A 15105-nucleotide genomic window follows, 5' to 3' on the forward strand; every position below is an offset into this window, starting at 1 on the left:
ATATTAAGGAATATTATTGATTTTCTTGATGTGATAGTGGAATTGCAGTTATATTTTTAAGATCCCTTATATTTAGAAGATACATATCAAAATATATTTGCAGATAAAATGATACAAGATCTGGTACTTGATTTAAAATAATCTAAGAACAAGGCAAAGATGTCCCTTTTCACCACTCCTTTCTAGTATTATAATGGAAGTCCTAGCTAGTGGGTTAAGACAAGAAGACGAAATAAAGTGTATATAGATTAGGAAGAAAGACTTAAAACTGTCTTTGTTTGCAGATGACATAATTGTCTATATAGATGATCCCAAAGGATCAAAAACAAAACAAAACAAAACAAAAACACCCCAAAACTTCTGAAGCAAATAAATGATTAAAACAAAGTCACAGGATATAAGGCAATGAACAATTGGAATTTGACATTAAAAACGCAATACCATTTACAATAGCACCAAAAAATGAAATACATAGGTGTAAATCTAACAAAATATGTTCAGGATCCATATGCAGAAAACTATTTATAATGAAGGAATTCAAAGAATTCCATTAAATAAATGGAGAAATATTCTATGTTCATGTATTGGAAGACTCAATATTGTTAACATGTCATTCTTCCCAACTTAATGTATAAATTCAGTGCAATCTCAAAACCCCACCAATTTATTTTGTGAATATAGACAAACGGCTGCTAAAATTTACATGGAAAAGTGAATGTAAACTGTGGTAAATCCATACAATTAAATAGTATTCATCAATAACAAGTAATGAACAATCAAGCCAGAAAAAGCTTTGAGGGAACTTAAATGAATATTTTAAGTGAAATAAGCCGATATGAAGAAATTAAGTATTGTATGATTCCATTTATATGACATTCTGGAAAAAGCAAAGTTATATACATAGTAAAATGATTAGTGGTTGCTAGAGTTTTGGAGTTCAGGGGAGGGATGAATAGGTAAAGCACAAGGGATTTTTAGCATAGTAAAATTATTGTGTATGATACTGTAATGGTGGATACAAAACATTAAGCTTTCATCAAAACCCATAGAATTTTATAGCACAAACAGTGAAACTTAATGTAAACAATTTGTTTTTGTTTTTGTTTATTTATATTTTGGTATCATTAATCTACAATTACATGAGGAACATTATGTTTACAAGACTCCCCCCTTCACCAATTACCCCCCCACAAACCCCATTACAGTCACTGTCCATCAGCTTAGTAAGAAGCTGTAGAATCACTACTTGTCTTCTCTGTGTTACACAGCCCTCTCTGAGCCCCCTCCCACATTATACATGCTAATCAAGGTGCCCCCTTTCTTTTTCCCCCCGCTTATCCCTCCCTTCCCACCCATCTTCCCCAGTCCCTTTCCATTTGGTAACTGTTAGTCCATTCTTGGGTTCTGTGATTCTGCTGCTGTTTTGTTCCTTCAGTTTTTTCTTTGCTTTTATACTCCATATATGAGTGAAATCATTTGGTACTTGTCTTTCTCCACCTGGCTTATTTCACTGAGCATAATACCCTTTAGCTCCATCCATGTTGTTGCAAAAGGTAGAATTTGTTTTCTTCTTATGGCTGAATAATATTCCATTGTGTATATGTACCACCTATTCTTTATCCATTCATCTACTGATGAACACTTAGGTTGCTTCCATTTCTTGGCTATTGTAAACACTGCTGCAATAAACATAGGGGTGCATCTGTCTTTTTCAAACTGGGCTGCTGCATTCTTAGGGTAAATTCCTAGAAGTGGAATTCCTGGGTCAAATGGTATTTCTATTTTGAGCATTTTGAGAAACCTCCATACTGCTTTCCACAATGGTTGAACTAATTTACATTCCCACCAGCAGTGTAGGAGGGTTCCCCTTTCTCCACAACCTCCCCAATATTTGTTGTTGTTTCTCTTTTCGATGATGGCGATCCTTACTGGTGTGAGGTGATATCTCATTGTGGTTTTAATTTGCATTTCTCTGATGACTAGCAATGTGGAGCATCTTTTCATGTGTCTGTTGGCCATCTGAATTTCTTCTTTGGAGAACTGTCTGTTCAGCTCCTCTGCCCATTTTTTAATTGGATTATTCACTTTTTGTTTGTTGAGGTGCATGAGCTCCTTATGTATTTTGGATGTCTTTATCATATCTCTCATTTCTGAATATATTCTCCCATACTGTAGGATGCCTTAATGTTCTATTGATGGTGTCCTTTGCTGTACAGAAGCTTTTAAGCTTGATATAGTCCCACTTGTTCATTTTTGCTTTTGTTTCCCTTGCCCAGGGAGATATGTTCATGAAGAAGTTGCTCATGTTTACGTCTAAGAGATTTTTTTTTTATGACTTTATTTATTTATTTATTTATTTACTTTTGGTATCATTAATCTACAGTTACATGAGGAACATTATGTTTACTAGGCTCCCCCTTCACCAAGTAACCCCCACAAACCCCATTACAGTCACTGTCCATCAGCGTAGTAAGATGCTGCAGAATCCCTACTCGTCTTCTTTGTGTTGTACAGCCCTTCCCATGCCCCCCCGACTACATATGCTAATCGTAATGCCCCCTTTCTTTTTCCCCACCCTTATACCTCCCTTCCCACTCATCCTTCTAAGTCCCTTTCCCTTTGGTAACTGTTCTTGGGTTCTGTGATTGTGCTGCTGTTTTGGTCCTTCAGTTTTTCTTTGTTCTTATGCTCCACATATGAGTGAAATCATTTGGTACTTGTTGTTCTCCGCCTGGCTTATTTCACTGAGCATAATACCCTCTAGCTCCATGCATGTTGTTGCAAATGGTAGGATTTGTCTTCTTCTTATGGCTGAATAATATTCCATTGTGTATATGTACCACCTCTTCTTTATCCATTCATCTACTGATGGACACTTAGGTTGCTTCTATTTCTTGGCTATTGTAAATAGTGCTGTGATAAACATAGGGGTGCATCTGTCTTTTTCAAACTGGGCTGCTGCATTCTTAAGATAAATTCCTAGAAGTGGAATTCCCGGGTCAAATGGTATTTCTATTTTGAGCATTTTGAGAAACCTCCATACTGCTTTCCACAATGGTTGAAAATTTACATTCCCACCAGCAGTGTAGGAGGGTTCCCCTTCTCCACATCCTCACCAACATTTGTTGTTGTTTGTCTTTTGCATGGTGGCGATCCTTACTGGTGTGAGGTGGTATCTCATTGTGGTTTTAATTTGCATTTCTCTGATGACTAGCGATGTGGAGCATCTTTTCATGTGTCTGTTGGCCATCTGAACTTCTTTGAACTGTCTGTTCAGCTCCTCTGCCCATTTTTTAATTGGATTATTCACTTTTTGTTTGTTGAGGTGCGTGAGCTCTTTATATGTTTTGTCTGTTAATCCTTTATGGGATCTCTCATGAATATACTCTCCCATACTGTAGGATGGCTTTTTGTTCTATTGATGGTGACTTTTGCTGTACAGAAGCTTTCAGCTTGATATAGTCCCACTTGGTCATTTTTGCTTTTGTTTCCCTTGCCCGGGGAGATATGTTCATGAAGAAGTCACTCATGTTCATGTCCAAGAGATGTTTGCCAATGTTCTTTTCTTAGAGTTTTATGGTTTCATGACTTACATTCAGGTCTTTGATCCATTTCGAATTTACTTTTGTGTATGGGGTTAGACAATGATCCAGTTTCATTCTCTTACATGTAGCTGTCCAGTTTTGCCAACACCAGCTGTTGAAAAGGCTGTCATTTCCCCATTGTATGTCCATGGCTCCTTTATCGTGTATTAATTGACCATATATGTTTGGGTTAATGTCTGGAGTCTCTATTCTATTCTACTGGTCTGTGGCTGTGTTCTTGTGCCAGTACCAAATTGTCTTGATTACTGTGGCTTTGTAGTAGAGCTTGAAGTTGGGGAGTGAGATCCCCCAACTTTATTCTTCCTTCTCAGGATTGCTTTGGCTGTTTGGGGTCTTTGGTGGTTCCATATGAATTTTAGAACTATTTGTTCCACTTCATTGAAGAATGCTGTTGGAAATTTGGTAGGGATTGCATTGAATCTGTAGATTGCTTTAGGCAGGATGGCCATTTTGACAATATTAATTCTTCCTAGCCAAGAGCATGGGAGAAGTTTCCACTTATTAGTTTCCTCTTTAATTTCTCTTAAGAATGTCTTATAGTTTTCAGGGTACAGGTCTTTCACTTCCTTGGTTAGGTTTATTCCTAGGTATTTTATTCTTTTTGATGCATTTGTGAATGGAATTGTTTTTCTGATTTCACTTTCTGTTAGTTCATCATTAGTGTATAGGAAAGCAACAGATTTCTGTGTATTAATTTTGTATCCTGCAACTTTGCTGAATTTCGATATTCTAGTAGTTTCGGAGTGGAGTCTTTAGGGTTTTTTTATGTACAATATCATGTCATCTGCAAATAGTGACAGTTTGGCTTCTTTACCAGTCTGGAATGCCTTGTATTTCTTTGTTTTGTCTCATTGCCGTGGCTAGGACCTCCAGTACTATGCTGAATAACAGTGGGGAGAGTGGGCATCCCTGTCTAGTTCCTGATCTTAGAGGAAAAGCTTTCAGCTTCTCACTGTTCAGTATGATGTTGGCTGTGGGTTTGTCGTATATGGCCTGTATTATGTTAAGGTACTTGCTGTCAATACCCATTTTGTTGAGAGTTTTTATCATGAATGGATGTTGAATTTTGTCAAATGCTTTTTCAGCGTCTATGAGATGATCATGTGGTTTTTGTCTTTCTTTTTGTTGATGAGGTGGATGATGTTGATGGATTTTAGAATATTGTACCATTCTTGCATCCCTGAGATGAATGCCAATTGTTCATGGTGTATGATCCTTTTGATGTATTTTTTAATTTGCTTTGCCAATATTTTGTTGAGTATTTTTGCATCTATGTTCATCAGGGATATTGGGCTGTAATTTTCTTTTTTAAAGGGGTCTTTGCCTGGTTTTGGTATTAGGGTGATGCTGGCTTCATAGTGCAATTTTGTGAGTGTTCCCTCCTCTTCTATTTTTTGGAAAATTTTAAGGAGAATGGGTATTATATCTTCTCTGTATGTCTGATAAAATTCCGTGGTAAATCCATCTGGCCCGGGGGTTTTGCTCTTCTTAGTTTTTTGATTACCACTTCAATTTTGTTGCTGGTAATTGGTATGTTTAGATTTTCTGTTTTTTCCTTGGTCAGTCTTGGAAGGTTGTGTTTTTCTAGGAAGTTGTCCATTTCTTCTAGGTTTTCCAGCTTGTCAGCGTATAGATTTTCATAGTATTCTCTAATAATTCTTTGTATTTCTGTGGGGTCTGTCGTGATTTTTCCTTTCTCATTTCTGAATTTGTTGATGTGTGTTGGTTCTCTTTTTCTCTTAATAAGCCTGTTTAGGGGCTTATCTATTTTGTTTTTTTTCTCAAAGAACTGGCTCTTGGTTTCATTGATTTTTTTCTATTGTTTTATTCTTCTCAATTTTATTTATTTCTTCTCTGATCTTTATTATGTCCCTCCTTCTGCTGACTCTAGGCCTCATTTGTTCTTCTTTTTCCAATTTCAATAATTGTGACTTTAGACTATTCATTTGGAATTGTTCTTCCTTCTTTAAATATGCCTGGATAGCTATATACTGTCCTCTTAGTACTGCTTTTGCTGCTTCCCACAGAAGTTGGGGCTTTGTGTTGTTGTTGTCATTTGTCTCCATATATGGCTTGATCTCTATTTTAATTTGGTCATTGATCCATTGATTATTTAGGAGCATGTTGTTAAACCTCCATGTGTTTGTGAGCCTTTTTGTTTTCTTTGTACAATTTATTTCTAGTTTTCTGCCTTTGTGGTCTGAGAAGTTGGTTGGTAGAATTTCAATATTTTTTGAATTTACTGAGGCTTTTTTTGTGGCCTAGTGTGTGGTCTATTCTGGAAAATGTTCCATGTGCACTTGAGAAGAATATATATCCTGCTGCTTTTGTGTGTAGAGTTCTGTAGATGTCTATTAGGTCCATCTGTTCTAGTGTGTTGTTCAGTGCCTCTGTGTCCTTACTTATTTCCTATCTGGTGGATCTGTCCTTTGGAACGAGTGGTGTGTTAGAGTCTCCTAAAATGAATGCCTTGCATTCTATTTCCTCCTTTAATTCTGTTAGTATTTGTTTCACATATGTTGGTGCTCCTGTATTGGGTACATATATATTTATAATGGTTATATCCTCTTGTTGGACTGACCCCTCTATCATTATGTAATGTCTTTCTTTATCTCTTGTTACTTTCTTTGTTTTGAAGTCTATTTTGTCTGATACAAGTACTGCAACACCAGCTTTTTTCTCCCTGTTGTTTGCATTAAATATCTTTTTCTATCTCTTGACTTTTAGTCTGTGTATGTCTTTGGGTTTGAGGTGAATCTCTTGTAAGCAGCATATAGACGGGTCTTGCTTTTTATCCATTCTATTACTCTGTGTCTTTTGATTGGTGCATTCAGTCCATTTACATTTAGGGTGATAATTGAAAGATATGTACTTATTGCCATTGCAGGCTTAGATTCGTGGTTACCAAAGGATCAAGGGTAGCTTCTTTACTATCTAACTGTCTAACTTAACTCGCTTATTGAGCTATTATAAACACAGTGTGATGATTCTTTATTTCTCTCCCTTCTTATTCCTCCTCCTCCATTCTTTATATGTTAGGTATTTTACTCTGTGCTGTTTTGTGTTTCCTTTGACTGCTTTTATGAGTAGTTGATTTTATTTTTTGCCTTTAGTTAGTATTTGGTTGGTCTGCTTTCTTTGCTGTGATTTTATTTTCTCTGTTGACATCTATTTAGCCTTAGGAGTGCTTCCATCTAGAGCAGTCCCTCTAAAATACTCTGTAGAGGTGGTTTGTGGGAGGCAAATTCCCTCAACTTTTGTTTGTCTGGAAATTGTTTAATCCCTCCTCCATATTTAAATGATAATCATGCTGGATACAGTATCCTTGGTCCAAGGCCCTTCTGTTTCATTGCATTAAATATATCATGCCATTCTCTTCTGGCCTGTCAGGTTTCTGTTGTGAATTCTGATGATAGCCTGATGGGGTTTCCTTCGTAGGTGACCTTTTTTGTCTCTCTGGCTGACTTTAATACTCTGTCCTTGTCCTTGATCTTTGCCATTTTAATTTTGGTGTTTTCCTCTTGGGTCCCTTGTGTTGGGAGTTCTGTGGGCCTCCATGGTCTGAGAGACTATTTCCTCCCTCAGTTTGGGGAACTTTTCAGCAATTATTTCTTCAAAGACACTTTCTATCCCTTTTTCTCTCTTCTTCTTCTTCTGGTACTCCTATAATGCAGATATTGTTCCGTTTAGATTGGTCACACAGTTCTCTTAATATTCTTTCATTCCTGCGTAGCCTTTTATCTCTCTCTTCCTCAGCTTCTCTGTGTTATTGTTCTCTGATTTCTATTCCATTAACAGCCTCTTGCACCTCATCCAGTCTGCTCTTAATTCCTTCCAGAGATTGTTTTATTTGTGTAGTCTCCCTCCCAACTTTATCCGTTAGCTCTTGCATATTTCTCGGCAGCTCCATCAGCATGGTTATGACCTTTATTTTGTATCCTTTTTCTGGAAGATTGATTAAATCTATCTCCCCAGGCTCCCTCTCGGGGGTTGTCTGGGTTAATCTTGTCTGGATCAAATTCTTCTGCCTTCTCATGGCAATAGTGGTAGTCGTGGGCAGTTGGTGTGTGTGTCAGCTGGAAACAAAGTCCCTTCTTGCTTGCTGGTTGCCTTCCTCTCCTGTGAGAATGGTGACCCCTAGTGGCTTGTTCTGGGCAGCTGCATGCCGACACGTCCTCTGAGTCTGGCCTGGGCAGCTGCGAAGGAGGCTCTGGGCTTTTACAGTGGGTGCGGCCGCTCTCAGGCTGCTACCCTGCTATGGTGGGGATGTGCCGGAGGAAGAATGGATGGGAGGCTGTTTTTCACCATGAGGGGCCTTGGAGGTGCACTGACTCCCAGGAGATTGGGCACCCAGAGTTCCCCAGGTTTCCCAGCTGTTGGGCTGAGTGTGCTGGGATGCTTCCATCCAGCTGTCAGGCTCCTGTCCCTTTAAGACTTTCAAAAAACACTCAGGTTTCTTTTGTCCCAGGGGCGCCGGTAGCGGGGACCCGCTTGCAGATTTTACTGTTCCATTCCCTAATATCCAGCACACCATGCAATGTGTGTCTGCGCTCCCAGTGCGAATGACCAAGGCTGGGTATTTAGCAGTCCTGGGCTCCCACTCCATCCCTGCTCCGACTCCTTTCCTCCCATGGGGGAGCTGGTGTGGGAGGGGTACTCCTGTCCCGCCAGGCTGTGGCTTATATCTTACCCCCTTCATGAGGCACTGAATTCTCACAGATGTAGATGTAGCCTGGCTGTTGTGCTGTATCTTCTGGTCTCTCTTTTAGGGATAGTTGTATTTGTTGTATTTTCAGAAATATATATGATTTTGGGAGGAGATTTCTGCTGCCCTACTCATGCCACCATCTTGGCTTCTCCCTCTACGATTTGTTTTTAAAAAATCATTTAGAAAGTTGGAGGATCCCAGGAAGGAGTGCAGACTGTGACAACAGAATTTATATTACAAATGTATGAAACAACCTCAGTGGAGGTGGTGGGAAAAAAAGGTGCCGACATACCTAACTTTGGGGATGATTGGAGACTGTCTGTAAGAATAAAAGCAAAGGAACTGAACATGAGCATGGTACCCTAGTTGATAAAGTTGTTTCCCATTGTGTATGGCTAGCAATTGTGATACTTCTATACATGGATACTGAAATGGATCAATTAAGTAAATGAATGGCAGATGGTAGAAGCCAGGTTTCTTACCATTAGAGTGGAAATTTACAGATAAGCAAAGGGAAGAGGCTAGCATGATCCTGTGGTAATGGATTAGAGTTAAAGACATGTTTAGCATAATATAGATACAGATGGTTACATACAGAAATATTTGCAGATATATGCATAAACATATATCTTTGCTCTGTTATCTGACAGGGTCTAATAGAAATGGCACTCCCATAGCACTGAGCACACCTATGGCCCAGATACTGGTTTCTAGTACTATTCTTCAATTACAAACAAGGGTGTCTTGGAAAATGATTGATTCTATAACTAGGGCAGGAAATATGCAAGATGAGCCTGGAGCATTTTGCAGTGCCAAGAAGTAAGGAAGTGTTGGGGGCAAGAAAACCTCCATTGATGGGGGCCGACATTAAAAAGACACAGGGGCCACCTGAAGGAATTCCCAGTGACCAAAGCTGGAACACTTGAAACAATCTGAACAAAAAGAAATATAGTACTGGATTATAACCTAACATATACAATAAACATCTATGACTACATACTGATATAATGAATAAACGATGAAGAAATTAATAAATAGGGGAAAGGAGATAAATATCCCATGCAGAAGAATTCCTAATAATTTGTGTGGATACTCTGTCCTACAAGAGAGGATGCATAACTCCCTATTCTTTAGGTGTGGGCTGCATAGTAACTTTGTTCCAAAGAGTACAGTATGGAATGCAGGACAAAAAAGAGTAACGTGACAGTGCAGAAACCTGAGAAGCACTACCTCAGCCAGGTGATCATGGCCGTCATCAGCAGCAATAAATCATGTTGGTAGTGTGTCCCCTTAATATGAGGTGATGAAAATGTCACTTTACCTCTGTAGTCCTCTTCCCAATAACCCAGTCTAATCATGAGAAAAAAATATGACAAATTCTTATAGCGGGGCATCCTACAAAATACCTGAACAATACTCAAAACTGCCAAGGTCGTCATAAACAAGGTGACTTGAGAAAATGCCACAGCCAGGAGGAGCCTAAAAAGACATGAGAATTAAATGTAATGTGTATCCTGGATAGGATTGTGGAACAGGAAAAGAGCATTAGGGAAAAATAGGAAATCTAAGTAATTCATTGGCTTCAGTTAGTAATAATGTATTGATATTGGTTCATTAATTTTAACAAAGGTATCATACTAATAATATGTTAATACCAGGGGAAACTGGGTGCAGGGTATATGGGAACTCTGTGCTATCTTCTCAGTGGTTCTGTACGTCTAAAATTCTTCTAAAAAATAAAATGTATTTTAAAAAATTGTCCAATAGTGGAGGGAGATATATGGATGAAATAGTTTGGCTGTTGATTGTTGTGGTAGCTGGGTGGCAGGGAGAGTAGCCTGGAGAGGGTATGAGGCTTTCTGGAGAGTGGCAGTGGGCCTCAGACTGCCTTGGGATGTTGTCTTCTGAAGCCCTGTGAGTGGACGTACAGTCCAGAAGCTGCTCCCTCGCCATGTCCTTTCCACCCTTCCTCAGTTACAGTGTCTCCAGGGTCCTCTTCACGGCTCTTCCACCCCATGTTGTTGTGGGCTCTTAATGCTCCTGGCCTGCTGGAGGCAGGAACCCAGTACTGTCTGGGAGCCCTTGGTCAAGGATGATTTAATATTTTTAAACTCCTAGGAAGCTCTTCCTTCTGTCCAATAAAACTGCAACTTTTAACTAGCTCCTCCATCCCCTACTGCCTGCTCCCTCCGCCAAGGACAAAACAGAAGAAATAAGCTTCTTTGCCACATGATGGCCCCTTAGATATTTAAAGAATGCCGTTTTGTTTTTCTTCTAATGTTTATGGAACCAGGCACCATGCCAATACCCTGTTAATCATTTTCTTGTTCAGGCAAAACATCCTCCATTCCTTCAGAAGGTCTTCATGTGATGTGGTTTCCAGCTTCTCACTGTCTGCTTCACTGCAGTCTGTCAGGGCTTCACAGTGAGGTGCTCAGGACTGAAAATGGGGTACCTGAGGCCAGGCACCTGGCCATTGAAGGCAGCCTCGCTCATCACAAAGCAGGGGAGCTGGGATGCTTGACTCCCTGGGCAGAGGAGGCACTGGAGGGCAGAAAGGTGCTGCCCAGTTTGGTAGATGGGCACAGGAGCAAGAGGCTGCATAAGACTGACCAAGAACAACAGGGCCTGTGCTGTAAGGCCTACAGTGCTGAGGTAGGGACCTTGAACTTAATTCTCTAGGAAGTCCTGAAAGGCTTTCGTGGGGGCTCAGAACAAGGACCTGATTGCGTCATTCACTACACAGGGCCCAGTGCATAGAAGCTCCCCACAGACATTTGCTAGCATGACCCTTTTGATGAAAATGTCTGTGGATATCTCCATGATGAGCCTTTGGTAAGACTCTTTGCTCCTGCATTCAAGGCCCTGGCTTCAGTAAGGAAATGAATGGTAACAGCTGTGACTGTATTCACCTACCAGGAGGCAGGAGTTCACATTTTCCTGTCCTTGGGAAGAAGCAGGAGTGTAAAGCTGGCTCAGCCCTGGAAATAGCAGAGGTGAGAGACCTACATCAGGAGGTGTAGGGGAACCAGCTTCTCCAGGGAACAGGCAGGCTAATGCCTCAAAGATGGTCAAGACTGGGCAGCCCAGAGATGGGCAGAAAGGAGATGACAGACTGGCGGAGGGCCCTAATCCTCATTTTGCTTCTGAGTAGCTAGCTGTGTGGCCTTAGGAAAATCACTTTGCCTCTCTAAATCTGTGTCTTCATTAATGAGGAAATTCACCTGGGTGAGTTGCCAACTCAGAGCATTCATTCAGCAGGTATTTCTTGAGCACCTACCATACTATAAGCATGGCAAGGTCCCAGTGTGAGTGAGTAAACTGACATCATTCCTGCCCTCATGGGGCTTATGATCAAGTCAGGGGACAGATGATAAACAGATAAATTAGCAAACATATAGGGAGTTACAAATTGCTATTAGGAACAGAATAGAAAGCTGAGTTGGGGGGCATTCTTAAATGGGGTCATCAAGAAGGCTGCTAAAAGGAGATGATATTTAAGACCCGAATGATGAAAGAACAAGCTATGGATGATCTGGAGGGAACAATGTTCCAGACAGAGGAACAGTAAGTTCAAAGCCTGAGGTTGGAAGGAGCTTGACATGTTGAGGAACCTGGAAGGGAAGGCAGCATGACTGGAACAGAATAAATGAGGCAGGAGGCAGCATGAGGCCCGGCTGGAGAACCAGGCAAAGGTGAGATATGCAGGCCTTGGGACCATGGTGAAAAGTTTTATTTTACTTTGGTTGCTTTGGGAAGCTGTTTGAAGGATGTAGGCAGAAAAGGAACCGGCCTCTTGCAGGTGCATATGGGGAGGATCGGAGGTGGATAGGAGTGCCTGCTGACAGTGCTGCCTTCAGTGATGCCCTGAACAGATCACTGGGTTCAAATCCTGTCTCTGCCACTTTTTGTCCTTGAGCAAGTTACGTCTTTGTGCCTCAGTTTCCTTAGAGTGGTTAAAAGCAAGGACTCTGAAGACAGATCCCCTGGGTTCAAATCCTAGTTTATTGCTTCTATGCTATGTGATGTTGGACAAGTTTCTTAACCTCTGCAGCATCCTCTGTAAAATAAGGGTACCAACAGGACTCCCCTCTTGGGTTTTTTGTGAGGGTTAAATGAGTTAATATCCAAGAGATACAAGAGGGCCTGGAATTTAGCAAGTGCTTAATAAACATGAGCTGGTGCTATCATCAGCATATCATCATCACTGTATCTGTAATTATATTGGTGCATGACCTTTGACAAGTAAATATCCTTTTCCGTACCTCATTTTCTACATCTGAGGATGATAATCCCTATATCCTATAGTGGTTGTGAGGATTAAATTGATAGTCTATATTGCCACCACGCTGTAGGAGCTGGCTAAAGGGCAGTCCTAGTTTCTGTGCAAGGCCTGGCACTAGTGAGAACTTTCATGCTCACCACACTGAGCATGACTGATGTGAAGTGCTTTGTGTCTCCCAGAATGTCCTCACACACATCATCTTGTTTGGACCTTCAACAGCTTCATAAGAAAAATAACATATCTTCATGTCAGTCTTACCAAGGAGAGACAGGGCCAGGGCTCAGAGGCAAGGGCACCAGGGAGTCTTAAGATGGTCATACTTAAAGGTCTAGAACCCAAATGATAGTGGCAGGGGGGATCCTGTTCCAAATCCCACTTCACATCTCCTTTCAAGTTCAGAATCCTTCAGAGATATGTGGGGCAGGTATTCTTAGGTTTGACAATGGCTCAGGGAATTAAAACTTGCCCAAAGATACATAACAAGTGAACATTTGGATCTTCCTTCTGCAGCCGGGATTATTCCCCATCACAACCGACCTCCATAGAGCATATCCTTGGTTTTGGTTTTGGGCCTCCTTTATCCTTTTTTTTTTTTTTTTTTGGTTTATAGCTGAATTTCTTTTTCAATTCAGGTATCATTGATATACAATCTTATGAAGGTTTCACATGAATAACATTGTGGTTTTAACATTCACCCATGTTATCAAGTCCCCCCTCACCCCATTACAGTCACTGTCCATCAGCATACTAAGATGCTATTGAGTCATTACTTGTCTTCTCTGTGCTGTACTGCCTTCCCAGTGAGCTACCTATATTGTGTGTGCTAATAATAATTCCCCTTCTCCCGCCCTCCCCACTTACCCTCCCCTTTGGTAACCACTAGTCCCTTCTTTTTTTTTTTTTTTTTGAGAGGGCATCTCTCATATTTATTGATCAAATGGTTGTTAACAACAATAAAATTCTGTATAGGGGACTCAATGCACAATCATTAATCAACCCCAAGCCTAATTCTCAACAGTCTCCAATCTTCTGAAGCATAACGAACAAGTTCTTACATGGTGAACAGTGCAAGGGCAGTCATATCACAGAAACTTTCGGTTTTGATCACACATCATGAACTATAAACAATCAAATCAGATATGATTATTCATTTGATTTTTATACTTGATTTATATGTGAATCCCACATTTCTCCCTTATTATTATTATTATTATTATTTTTTAATGAAATGCTGAAGTGGTAGGTAGATGCAAGATAAAGGTAGAAAACATAATTTAGTGCTGTAAGAGGGCAAATGTAGATGATCAGGTCTGTGCCTATAGACTAAGTATTAATCCAAGCTAGACAAGGGCAACAAAACATCCACGTATGCAGAAGATTTCTCTCAAAACAGGGGGGGTGAGGTTCTGAGCCTCACCTCTGTTGATCCCCAATTTCTCACCTGATGGTCCCCCTGCAACTGTGCCTGTCTTAGGTTGTTCCTCCCTTGAGGAATCTTACCCGTCTCTTGCTAACCAGCCATCTTCCGGGGCCATACAGGGAAATGTAAAGTTGGTGAGTGAGAGAAAAGCAATATTGTTTGAAAAGGTTAGCTTTTTACTTCTTTGCAGATTTATGCCCTGTGGCTTTTATGCCCAGCATTTGTCTTGAGGTATCTTTACCACTTGGAAGAATTATGATACTTGGTAATTTTCGATATGGGGCACAAATTCTACTAAAGGGCTGTAATTAGGAAGGAAGAAGAAAAGCTATAGAAGTAGCAGACGGAAGAAAACATGGGAAGATTGATTATTTTTTTGACATAACTTCTTGTAGAGTAACATAAGCATGTATAGGTTTTAACAAACTACCAATTAAATTGCGTACACACATTAACAGAATAGGAATACAGATACATAACAAAAGCAGACCTACAATTACTAGCCATATCCCGTGAAACCAAGAAAACCAGTTAGGTACCCTAGGCATTTGTGAAAACTTATCAATGATATGATGGATATTGTCTAACTGAATTTGAATAGTTTGAGAAAAATCAGACAAATTAAAACGACACATTCCTGGGAACTGTTCACATTCCATATGTTCTTTTAACAGTAGATAGTCTATAGTCGCATGATTTTGGAGCACTGCAACTTGCATTTCTCCTAATTCTTAGTTGAGTTCCGACAATATAGATCCAGTCAAATTTTTTGCTTTACTGTATGCACAGGCCAGCTTAGATATCTCCTTCTTCATTCCAATGGCAAGTCCAGAAACCGGTGGGATGAATGCAGCTACAACTGCAACAGCGCCAGGATCTTTGTTGAAGTTTTTTGATGATCATCTTCTGGAGTGACTCTTCCAGAGGATGTTGATGATGGAAGTTCTTCTTCATATCGTATCTTAATTCGTTTTCTGGGTAGCCAAATTAGGCTTTGATCCTCTGTACAAACACAAACAAACCCTTTGCCCACACTTTGATATGACCTTTATACCATTGTGAAGAACCTATTGGAGACCATCACACA

The 15105-nt window shown here is 40.2% G+C and overlaps 1 protein-coding gene across 3 annotated transcripts in view; it reads left to right on the forward strand.

The window, feature by feature from the left end:
- Nucleotides 1-15105, forward strand: part of CNBD2 (cyclic nucleotide binding domain containing 2) — a 65694-nt gene that overhangs the window by 36051 nt on the left and 14538 nt on the right. The window lies entirely within an intron of this gene.

The sequence above is a fragment of the Manis pentadactyla genome, chromosome 5, assembly GCF_030020395.1.
Source record: "Manis pentadactyla isolate mManPen7 chromosome 5, mManPen7.hap1, whole genome shotgun sequence".
Lineage (NCBI taxonomy): Eukaryota > Metazoa > Chordata > Mammalia > Pholidota > Manidae > Manis > Manis pentadactyla.